At 34.6% G+C, this 12,538-nt stretch overlaps 1 long non-coding RNA gene across 1 annotated transcript in view; it reads right to left on the reverse strand.

Annotated features, from left to right (window-relative positions):
• The window catches only part of LOC108969491, a 13,501-nt gene extending 2,887 nt beyond the window's left edge, over nucleotides 1-10,614 (reverse strand). Inside the window, exons 1-2 of the long non-coding RNA XR_001993391.1 lie at nucleotides 10,307-10,614; nucleotides 9,965-10,202 (exon numbers count right to left, since the gene is read on the reverse strand). This is a non-coding gene — a long non-coding RNA (uncharacterized LOC108969491). The remainder of the gene's footprint in view (nucleotides 1-9,964; nucleotides 10,203-10,306) is intronic.
• Nucleotides 10,615-12,538: the final 1,924 nt, after the last annotated feature.

Genomic DNA, 12,538 nt, shown 5'->3' on the forward strand with positions numbered 1-12,538 from the left:
TTAGCTTTCTCCATCTGTCTGTATATAGACGAACTAGTCTCTCGGTGATTTGAAATTTCGCACGCGATGTTTTCACGAAGAAGCTGCCACCGATATCGGCTCATTATAGGATATATAGTATATACATATGTATGTAATTAACTGGTATCAAACCCAAGATAAAAGTCTTCATAAAAATATGATTTCCTTATTAAGTAACCTAAAAGTGGCTATAAAGAGCTAGCAAAACCTTGAAGGCAAGTCGTTGGACTGTTACGTTTTTAGATTGAGCTATACACACTACGGGTTTTTCAATAAAAGCGCTACAAAAGTTAAAAAACAAAAACACTTTGGGATATCAATAAAATTCTTTAATCTTGTGAAAGTACATTCGATGCCATTATGTATGGAATCCGTTTTTTTTTGCATGGACACCACTGTTACGCACGCAGAAGTCCAGTCGCTACTGSAATTTCACGTTCATCAATCATCGCTAGCTTGGCATAGACCATGGACTTGACGTAGCCCCACAGGAAATAGTCTAACGGCGTCAAATCGCACGACCGAGACGGCMWTAAGGTAGGTGCATAACACGTGCACCAAASTTGGTTGTGACATACGCTGTATGGCTTGTGGTGCCGTCCTWTTAGAACCACATATTGTCCAAGTCCATATCATCCAATTTGGGCCAAAAATATGCAGTTACCAGCGGTAGCGATTCCCATTCACAGTAACGTGTCGGTCCTGATCATCACGAAAGAAGTACGGGCCCAATAACCCCGCTAGCATAAAAACTGTAATTGCTTCGGGATGTAATGGAGTACGTATGGATTGCTGCCTGACCAATAACACATATTATATTTTACTTATTGACGAAGCCATTCAGCCACAAATGAGCCTYATCGCTAAAGATGATTTTCGATGAAAATCCGGATCATATTCAAGTAGTTGCTCAGCCCCATTCACGAATATACGACTGGTGGTCAAGCGGCTTCAGTTCTTGCGTCAGTTTGATCTTGTAAGGATGTAGGCCAAGWTATTTTCGCAAAATTCGCCACAACGACGTCACTGAGATGCCCAACCGCTTGAGAACGACGTGTGAGACACTGATATGGGCCTTCCGCAAGTTGAGGAAGGCCCATACTATGAATTTCGGGAGTAAATTTTAAAAATTTCGACTCGGATCGCATGAAACAATGTGATTGGTAAAATGGAATATATACAACTGCAACGACATCTATTGACAAAATACGAAAATACTTTTTCGATCAACCAATATTATTGTTAAAAACGTTATTATTGACTTTAAATCAAGCAGATTTTCTGCCATCCCGCAATAGTTAATTTGAACAAAAAATATATTTTTAAGAATTCTTTCCACAGAAAAAAGGCGGCTGCTCTGATTGTAATTATAATCAATTAAGTATTTCAGATAATCAAAAGAATAAAAATAAACGCTATAATAAAACGTAGGCATACACGATAATTCCAAGAAAATAACGTAAATATGTACGTACATACATACATACACACATAMAACAAATACATAAAAACGCATGTGCAAACGTGAAAGAACTTGCTGCTTGTTTGTGGTTTCGTTGATGCGGCAGTTGACTTGCTGCAGAAACGCATGTTTCACATGCCATCAATAGCTCACAGACGACAGGCAGTCAGTCAGACGAGCCCAAGCCTACCAGGACCCATCAGTCTGACTAATGATAATGGTTCATCAACACTTTCATCATTAACGTGTCATTTTTGATGTTTCATACCATAAGGCCAAGTAGTAAGATAAAATTAAGAAACAAACCGTGTTTGCATCACAAAAATTTTAAATAAATATTTGAGATATTGAYCATAATTAATACTTTATAAAAAGTAGTTTTATTTTGTGTTAAATGATATTAGAGTAAATATTTTTTTGTAGAAATACAGTTCTAAAATTTAAGCAAAGACGTTACATTAACTATTTTGGTTATTTTTACATAAATTTAAAATTTTGATAAAAAGYGCGGGAAGCAGACTAGTACTTTACACATATGCCCATACTTTATTTTGTGCATGTATTTTTCAATATTTAACCACTGTAAATACTACAACATAATTAGTCGTGAAATTTTGCAATTCACCTTGAGAACTAAGGCACATGCGTATAAAATTTACGTATTTAAAGGAGTTAAGGCTCATTCACATGCAACTTTTCTCGCTTTGCGTGACAGTTTATACTGAAACAATGCTGTCAAACAAAGGGTATGCCGCAAAGGCTTTGCTTGCACAGTGCTTCTCTCTAATAAAATTGGCGACTGTTGCTTGGCAACGCCTAAACAGATGAGAGTTTTGCCCCCAAAGTTTTMCTTTACAAAAGAGTACAKCGAACTTTTCTGTCAAAACAAATGTCTGATGCAAAGTAAAATGAAAATTTTTATATCAATCCACTATGCAGCGTAGTTTCTACTGCGACCGCATTTCTTTTATTATATTAAATTTATTTTATGAATATTTAGATTTCCGATTAATACTTAAACAATAAGAAATTCTTTAATCACAAATAAGTAATTAGAAAAAYTTTATTAAGAGGTTACATGSGTTTACGTATTTCAAAGTTTATTGTCTTAATAAATTCTACACCTACACCTCTATAATATTGTCCAACATTTTCAAGTTGATCCGAGTAATAGTTTCGGAGATACAGCCTTGAGAACATGTACGCTCCAGATTAGCGAGGCTAAGTGTGCCGTCTTTAAACGCGTTTTCTCGAAACTGTGGTTTTGAAGTGGGTTACACAGGTCCAGGTCTTTGAGATACCATGCTTACTATTTGAAAAACAAATGTCGCGAAATTTTCGTTTTTTGTAATAATGTCTGCCAAAAATCCAATTTTCCGTTTTTTCTCTCATTGTCCAAGTTCTAAGTTAAGGTTTTAACTAAAACACGTATGTTTTCAATTTAGATGATCCCGTAAGAAGTTATCCTGCCAACACGGGGAGCATCTATTTTTCCGAGGAGTCAGCAGAAATGTCGTCGCAATGGCCGAATTTAAAATATTTTTTCCAAAAATTTCCGAATTTATTTGCTAAAAGTGTATGTTTGTAAAAATTAAAAATTCTAGTAAAATATTGCATTTTTTATATGAGAAAAAAATTATTGAAAAAATGCTGTTTTTACACGAAAAACTCCATCTAACCACTTAAAGTTCCTTCTCATAGATAAAAATTGTTGAATTTGTAGAGCATGCTGGGAATTCTGAATTGTTGAAAACCATCTAACAATTGTTGCATAGCTCTAGGCGACCACCCATTCTCCTTTTTTTACSTTTTAAGGTCTTCTTTTACTTCATATTTGCATGTAAAATTTTGTCATAAAACCACAGTGAAGTTCTGGCGTTTATAACTCCTTGAAACATTTTAACTTTCCTACTGTATTTTAAAATTTTAACTATTTTTTCTACGGTTATCGATTTGAATATAACTATAACAGCTAATGATCCTGAGAACAATACATTAGCTTTTATGTTGACTTTGAATAGATACATTCTGAATTTGAATCATTTGGCTCTAGATAATTTTTCGTTTATTTGCGAATCCAGTGATAGCATTGTTCTCTTTAKTTTTTTTTGTAATGGTTTAGATAAAGTGTCTTAGTTTGTCGTTTATGTTATCGAAAAGTAAGTTGAAATRTTTTTAAACGGGATTCAATAGCACTTACATATGTAGATGTTTTCAATTAAAAATTGTTTTTCATAACGATTAATTTCTATTTCTTATTGCGTTTTGAATTTGTTATGCTTTTCTTCTTTAAAAACCAAAAAATCCATGAATACTTTTAGAAAATGCTTTTTTTTCTAGAAAAAATGCAGCTTCTTTCCAGTTATGTAGACCCGCCTGTCGTGGTATCTGTTGCCACATAGAACACATTTTAAGACTTAATAATGGTGTCGTATAATTAATTCAGTTTCCACATTTTGTTGAATTATGTACATATATATGTAAATCAAGCTGTATGCATACATACATACATACATGCATACATATATTTGACGCAGCCTGTAATATTTTGAATGACTCATTTGTAAAAATCGGCAAACTAACGATAAATACGCAAATATGGCACAGAGCATCCGTTTTTCTTAACTTATGCACCCTATAACCAAACAACCCATTAAAGCCAACTACCAACGMAACAAGCTTTTTTGTAACAAARTCTAGGGACATYTTTTATTCACTAAGTTWCTTGCTTTGGMGTATTTGCACGTGCGCCATGATCTRCAGCAAGAGAATTTTGAGGGTGGTAAGCTTTATGTGCCACATACTGTGCGTKATATGCCACAGCTCTTCTTCTCTTCCGTTTGAAATGTACACATTATTACTACATTTTATATTCGATTGAGTTGCTGGTGCTCAAACATTTGTTAGAATTTTTATTTATTACGCAGCGGCGTACATACATAAATGGAACGAGCTTAAGACTGTACAATTGGTACAAACTTGCAATCGATTAATATACAAAGTAATTATAAATAACGCAGTTTTCGAAAATACAAACATAATGCCCATAGGCATTGTGACAATCACACACAAATATACACACACATATATGTATRTGAACATGTAGATATGGTTTGTGTGTACATTACAAAGGGCGCGCGTTTTATTTGATTACTTTTGATGCTTTTTTAAAGTCGAGTGTTTGCTTTCCCTAATTTATTTATTATTGCTGCGCAGTGTAGAGTTTCAAATAAGATTTCGGTTTGATAAATTTTACAAGTATAATGTGTTGAATACAATGTTCGCGACAGACTGCAAACGACATCTGTCAAATATTAAAATACACACGTTCTTATGGACGGACCAATTTTGACAGCTAGCTGCACGACTACACGACTGCAGGCCGACAGTTGTCGTTCTCGCTAATTTCAATTTGATCCTATATTTGCCAACGACAGTAGGACGACAGTAGGACGACAGGAGAGTTGACAGTAGAATGGAAGATAGAGAGATGAGGTAGAGTGGTGATGTCACTAATATGTAAAATGTAAAATTACTCAAAGCTCTAACAAACCTGACGTTATTTCACAAAAAAAAAAGCATAAAATAGCTCTGTTACATCATTTATAATAACAATAGATAATTTAAAACAAATAAATTTACCGATTTACTTATTTTTTGCTTGAAAATTTCACTTTGAACAAAATATTAAAATTTCATTGAAGTGCAAGGTATTAATATGGCCACAACGAAATTGTGTACATGCAAAATGGACAACTGCGTTGTTTTGTGTACATGCCGGCCATTGTTATGTTGCTGCCCTCTCACAAACGTTCGTGTAGTGGGATTTACAACGACATTTTCAGTTCACTGTCGGGCTGCTGCAGTCTGTCGCGAGCATTGTGTTCCGCACATAACATGCTTGTGTACATATGCATATTTAAAGCAATACATTTATGTAAATATTTCATTTAACTTCAACAAGCGAAAATTTCTGCATCTGCCGTGTATTTGTCTGTGGATCAGCCAGGCTTCTTGATGCCGTGTGCAAGATAATCAAACACCAAATATACTTATCCCAAACTTATGGAGCCTGCCGCTTTCCCTTATGTCTAAGAGTTGATGTCTATTTTGAGCTTTCCTTACGTTCAAGCGGTATAGTCTATTGTGGAGTGGGCTTTAGTCTGCCATCCCTCGATTTCAGGGTGCTATGATTGGATACAGATTCTTCAGATTTTCGACGGCTATAAATATAAATATTCTTAACCTGTCGAATCTGCTCTATGTAACCATATGTACCATCTTTAACCCGGAAATCGGGGGGATGGTATTCTTGAAAGTTCCTCAAATTGTGAATGCAGAGGTAGGAACACTAAATTTCGAACTGATAAGATATCACCCTTCCTCTGACAATGTCTGCTTTAAACTAACACCCTTATAGCGGGTATTGCAGGTGGGATTATACGAGTAGTTGACGTTACGCTTACGTTAGATATTGAAACAGGACTGTGATTTACGGACAGCTACAGAAATCGAGAAGCGCAGATATATAACAAACTCAAGTTTTAGAGCGGGTTGACTTACAGGGATAAAAAAAAATGGAAAAATTGCATATGCGGAAATATTCTGAATCTTTCTGAAGGACTTTGCCTAAGAGAATATGAGTCGAAACCCGGTTCCGAGTCAGCGATTTGTAAGACGAAGTTTTTTAAGGATTTGAAAAATTCGTTTACTAGTTTTTAAAATTAGCGAATGAAATTTGAAACGTAATGTATTTTGATATTATATTGATCATTTATCGGAATCGGTCAGATCATGCATACGACTATGCATATCTCCCATTACTAAAATTTTTTAAACTACGCCCTAAAACAATATTTCGCAAGGCAAAATGTAAAAATAAATATTACTTCCAACTTTTAAAGAGGAACTATATTTTTAAGTTAATCTTTATTAATTATTCAAATCTTATTTTGATTAGTTCGTTTCTTAAACACTTACATACCTCAACGAACAAAATAAATTTGTTTCTGATTACTCATTCCTTACCTTACTTCAACAGATTTAACTATTACTCCACTTTAACAACAAATTAAAACAAACGTTTGACAGTAAATTAAGTCAATAAATTTCGTACTGAAAATGCAGTCATAAAAACGAACGGCGCTTTATTATTCAAAGCTGACATTACTGGGCACAATCGTCTATAACGAGAGCGGAAGAAACAGCAAGCACAGCAGTGTTAGAATCTGCAGCATCAGCAGTAACTTTAGGATTGCAGCAAAAATATGGCAAGCTTTTCAATGTATTGCAAAAAACCTGAATTCGCAATATGTCATAGTTAGCATCTGCACCAATGCACTAGTAGAAGACCTGTTTCATGAATGAGGAAGTTATAGACACATATTTGGATATGTGTGCAACATTGTGGAATAGTAAAAAGAGAAGAAGAACGGATAATCATCAGCGTTTGATCATGGCCATGACCATGATGCCCTCCCGGCATTGATGTACGTATGTTTGTATAACGATATGACGAAAGCAAATCAGTATGAAGAAGTTGCTAATATCATATGGAAACTGATGAATATGTGCCAGGACTTTGAGAAACATGTCCGCTTAATTTTCAATCAACTTTTATTAATTACATTTTCATTAATAGCTTAAAAAATGTGGATGAATGAAAGGCTTAATTAATTTATTTTCATAATTCCAATTAGTAAATAATATTAGTGTTCATTGATCAACTAAAGAATTTAAATAATTGGTTAAAAAACTGGGAAAGCTATTGCAAGGATTGGTTAAAAACTCGTAAGTGACTACTGTTTTCTCAAGATCTGATTAGCAACCATTTATCAGCTAAGTTCTGGTTAACTAACGTGAATATTTTAAAGTATATACATAAGTGTTAGCAGCACTATTTTTACATATTCCTCCCTATCAGCACATACACCATTTATACCGGAATTCGATTTCAGTCCCCCACCGAAAAGTAATCGGAATCATGCCCGTTTCGGTAAACTTAACCAGAACTTAAGTAACAGATATGATAACCAGACATTGAAAAAACGCCCTGAATTTCTTAACGCNCCACGACGAAATTGTGTACATGCAAAATGGACAACTGCGTTGTTTTGTGTACATGCCGGCCATTGTTATGTTGCTGCCCTCTCACAAACGTTCGTGTAGTGGGATTTACAACGACATTTTCAGTTCACTGTCGGGCTGCTGCAGTCTGTCGCGAGCATTGTGTTCCGCACATAACATGCTTGTGTACATATGCATATTTAAAGCAATACATTTATGTAAATATTTCATTTAACTTCAACAAGCGAAAATTTCTGCATCTGCCGTGTATTTGTCTGTGGATCAGCCAGGCTTCTTGATGCCGTGTGCAAGATAATCAAACACCAAATATACTTATCCCAAACTTATGGAGCCTGCCGCTTTCCCTTATGTCTAAGAGTTGATGTCTATTTTGAGCTTTCCTTACGTTCAAGCGGTATAGTCTATTGTGGAGTGGGCTTTAGTCTGCCATCCCTCGATTTCAGGGTGCTATGATTGGATACAGATTCTTCAGATTTTCGACGGCTATAAATATAAATATTCTTAACCTGTCGAATCTGCTCTATGTAACCATATGTACCATCTTTAACCCGGAAATCGGGGGGATGGTATTCTTGAAAGTTCCTCAAATTGTGAATGCAGAGGTAGGAACACTAAATTTCGAACTGATAAGATATCACCCTTCCTCTGACAATGTCTGCTTTAAACTAACACCCTTATAGCGGGTATTGCAGGTGGGATTATACGAGTAGTTGACGTTACGCTTACGTTAGATATTGAAACAGGACTGTGATTTACGGACAGCTACAGAAATCGAGAAGCGCAGATATATAACAAACTCAAGTTTTAGAGCGGGTTGACTTACAGGGATAAAAAAAAATGGAAAAATTGCATATGCGGAAATATTCTGAATCTTTCTGAAGGACTTTGCCTAAGAGAATATGAGTCGAAACCCGGTTCCGAGTCAGCGATTTGTAAGACGAAGTTTTTTAAGGATTTGAAAAATTCGTTTACTAGTTTTTAAAATTAGCGAATGAAATTTGAAACGTAATGTATTTTGATATTATATTGATCATTTATCGGAATCGGTCAGATCATGCATACGACTATGCATATCTCCCATTACTAAAATTTTTTAAACTACGCCCTAAAACAATATTTCGCAAGGCAAAATGTAAAAATAAATATTACTTCCAACTTTTAAAGAGGAACTATATTTTTAAGTTAATCTTTATTAATTATTCAAATCTTATTTTGATTAGTTCGTTTCTTAAACACTTACATACCTCAAGGAACAAAATAAATTTGTTTCTGATTACTCATTCCTTACCTTACTTCAACAGATTTAACTATTACTCCACTTTAACAACAAATTAAAACAAACGTTTGACAGTAAATTAAGTCAATAAATTTCGTACTGAAAATGCAGTCAATATTATTTTATTATTCAAAGCTGACATTACTGGGCACAATCGTCTATAACGAGAGCGGAAGAAACAGCAAGCACAGCAGTGTTAGAATCTGCAGCATCAGCAGTAACTTTAGGATTGCAGCAAAAATATGGCAAGCTTTTCAATGTATTGCAAAAAACCTGAATTCGCAATATGTCATAGTTAGCATCTGCACCAATGCACTAGTAGAAGACCTGTTTCATGAATGAGGAAGTTATAGACACATATTTGGATATGTGTGCAACATTGTGGAATAGTAAAAAGAGAAGAAGAACGGATAATCATCAGCGTTTGATCATGGCCATGACCATGATGCCCTCCCGGCATTGATGTACGTATGTTTGTATAACGATATGACGAAAGCAAATCAGTATGAAGAAGTTGCTAATATCATATGGAAACTGATGAATATGTGCCAGGACTTTGAGAAACATGTCCGCTTAATTTTCAATCAACTTTTATTAATTACATTTTCATTAATAGCTTAAAAAATGTGGATGAATGAAAGGCTTAATTAATTTATTTTCATAATTCCAATTAGTAAATAATATTAGTGTTCATTGATCAACTAAAGAATTTAAATAATTGGTTAAAAAACTGGGAAAGCTATTGCAAGGATTGGTTAAAAACTCGTAAGTGACTACTGTTTTCTCAAGATCTGATTAGCAACCATTTATCAGCTAAGTTCTGGTTAACTAACGTGAATATTTTAAAGTATATACATAAGTGTTAGCAGCACTATTTTTACATATTCCTCCCTATCAGCACATACACCATTTATACCGGAATTCGATTTCAGTCCCCCACCGAAAAGTAATCGGAATCATGCCCGTTTCGGTAAACTTAACCAGAACTTAAGTAACAGATATGATAACCAGACATTGAAAAAACGCCCTGAATTTCTTAACGCTATGAAGAACATTTACGAAAAATTGCAAAAAAATATAAAAATTTCCGAGTTTCATGTTTAGTGTCAGATACTCACCTTGTATTTTGTCTCAAAATTGTATATTTCGAATTGTCTTCGCTATGTATTGACTCACTTTTATGCATACAGTAGCAAAGTTTAGCAAAGAATTGCCAACGTCTAACGAAATGTTAAGCCATATTTTATAAGATCACTGTATAAGATTTTTTTACTGATTTGTGTAGTTATTAAYGAATACAATGTTGTTAGATTTTATGCTTAATGCCAATTTCACATTTTTTTAAACGAGACAACACTATTAACGAAATAACAAAAACACTTTTTTAGAATGAACAAAAAATATAATGGTTTATCAAAATGTTTTTTTTTTTTTACAAAAATTCACATATACAACATTACTTTGCGCACCGATGTCGATAAGGAATATATTGAAACACGCTACTGTACTAATCGCACGTTATGAAACTGTAAATCAAAACATTCGTTACATCGTCAAATACTTTTACACAGTATGCTGCTTTATGATTTGACTTGTCCAGTCTAGCCTACCGGCTTCGCTAGTGTCTGATGGCAATACTTTTGCTGCGGATGAGATGATATAGAAACAACCGTTCATTTCGATGGCGCGCGCACAAGTGATTCCTTCAGTGCTACAGATTCGCACAACGGCTATCTGTCTCCTGCTGATTCTACAAAAATGCTCCATCTAGCAGCTAGCTGCGACGTCAAACAACAACAAACACACACGACAACTTCAACTCCTCAAAATTTTTAAACCAGAATGCCAACGAACAAATCGAAAAAAAAGGAAAAACGTACAACGACAAACGATAAGGAAAAAAAGAGTAGCAGTCGTATAGGCATGACAACAACAAAGACAAGGCAGGAAAACAATGACGACGTAAATAACTGCACTCGATGGAGACTAGGGCAGAGAACAGTTGCGTCGACGCAGACTAAACCGAAGACGTCGCACATGTTTGAAACGCAGCAAGGGCCGGCCGCGTCAACTGATCGATACACATACACAAACATATTCGCATACATATTTGTAAACGGTATATTTATTGTGGGCAAGGAAGTTTGCCGAAGATTATCATTTTTTTAGACCCAGTTTATAGGCGGACTCTCTTGTCGCTCATTATCGACAAAATATATTTTGGTGTCGCTCATTGCATGCGAAGTAGTGACATGATCCCGTCGGTAAATTTTCTGGATTCCCTTTCATATCACATTCTCTAATTCTGGTACGCTTCTTATACACGTCCCAGAAAAATATTTTTCCTTAGCTAATTGCTTTTTTAATCCACACCTTTAAAAAATATTTGTTTTATATTATGCCTACATGCTATTTCCATGTTACAAACAAATAATAGAAAATAAAATTTAAATTTCCCAACATATTGTGAATGTTCCATGGAAAAAGTCCTAGGCCAAGGGATTACTAAAGAAACTGTTTGGGCGACAGAACTACCAGTGTGTGAACAGGCACTTACACATTAAATTTGGCTACAAAATGTTTAGGCTATGGTTACCATTGTAAAAATGTTTATCTCCATTATTTTACATAAAAACATCAAAAATTTATTTACCACGAAATGACAACGGGATGAGCGCTTTTTAAAGCGGGACTCGGACACGGACGCAGCGGACAATCAATTTTTTTATAATTCTCATTTTGAAAGAATTCAAAGACCATTCATTGAAACATTTTAATGTTTCAGTTATAAAAAAGTCTGGCGAAAAATGCTTTTCTACAATAAATATGTGTTGAACCTGTTAATATTTTTTAACAGATAAATTATGTAATTTTTATTTATAAGAAATATTTTAATCAAAAAAATAATAATTAACATTTAAAACTGATCATAATCGTATAGGAGATATATTTCCTATACATGACAGATTTTCTAAGTCTCTTTACGCTTTGTAGTGGCAATACTGAAGAATATCCATTTACAAATTTACGCCAATAGGTACGTATGTATATGTATATAATTTCTTCATGTTTTGCAGCTGTCACCGCAAAATGTTAAAAGTCTGTACAACTTCTGCGCTATCAGGCGATTCGCAACGAACTGCTCGTTGCCGGGTTCTTTCGAAATTCGAATGTACCTAAACACACAAACAAACAGTGTACATTGTGTAGACCGTTGCAGTTGCGCAGACACCCCTAGCAATTTTGTTTGTGTTCTCTGCCTTTCATTCCTTGAACGTGTGTCGTTTACAACATGTATGATTTAATTAAGGTTCGATCGGATTTGAGTTACAACAAACAGTGTTGCCAATTCCTTGCTTACGCATCTATGGAAGTATGTGTGTAGACAAATGGACACAAGATACTCCGCTGATATTCAATTTAATTCATAAATACATATTTGTTTGGACTTATGTATGTATGTATGTAACTAAAGAGAGCAATTCTAAAGGAAAAAATATAAGGGCTCAGATGCCACTTAATATTCATATTTTGGAAGTTACATACATAAGTATGTAAAAAATAAATGTTYGTTGCGATCACAGACCGCATTAGTTATCCGATGAAAGGAACGGATAGCATATACCACAAGTATATACACATATGGTCAAAATAATAAGTACATTTCTTTAGCCTGCGGTCATGATTGAATT

Source organism: Bactrocera latifrons, unplaced genomic scaffold, assembly GCF_001853355.1.
Source record: "Bactrocera latifrons isolate USDA-ARS-PBARC rearing strain unplaced genomic scaffold, ASM185335v1 scaffold_254, whole genome shotgun sequence".
Taxonomy (NCBI): domain Eukaryota; kingdom Metazoa; phylum Arthropoda; class Insecta; order Diptera; family Tephritidae; genus Bactrocera; species Bactrocera latifrons.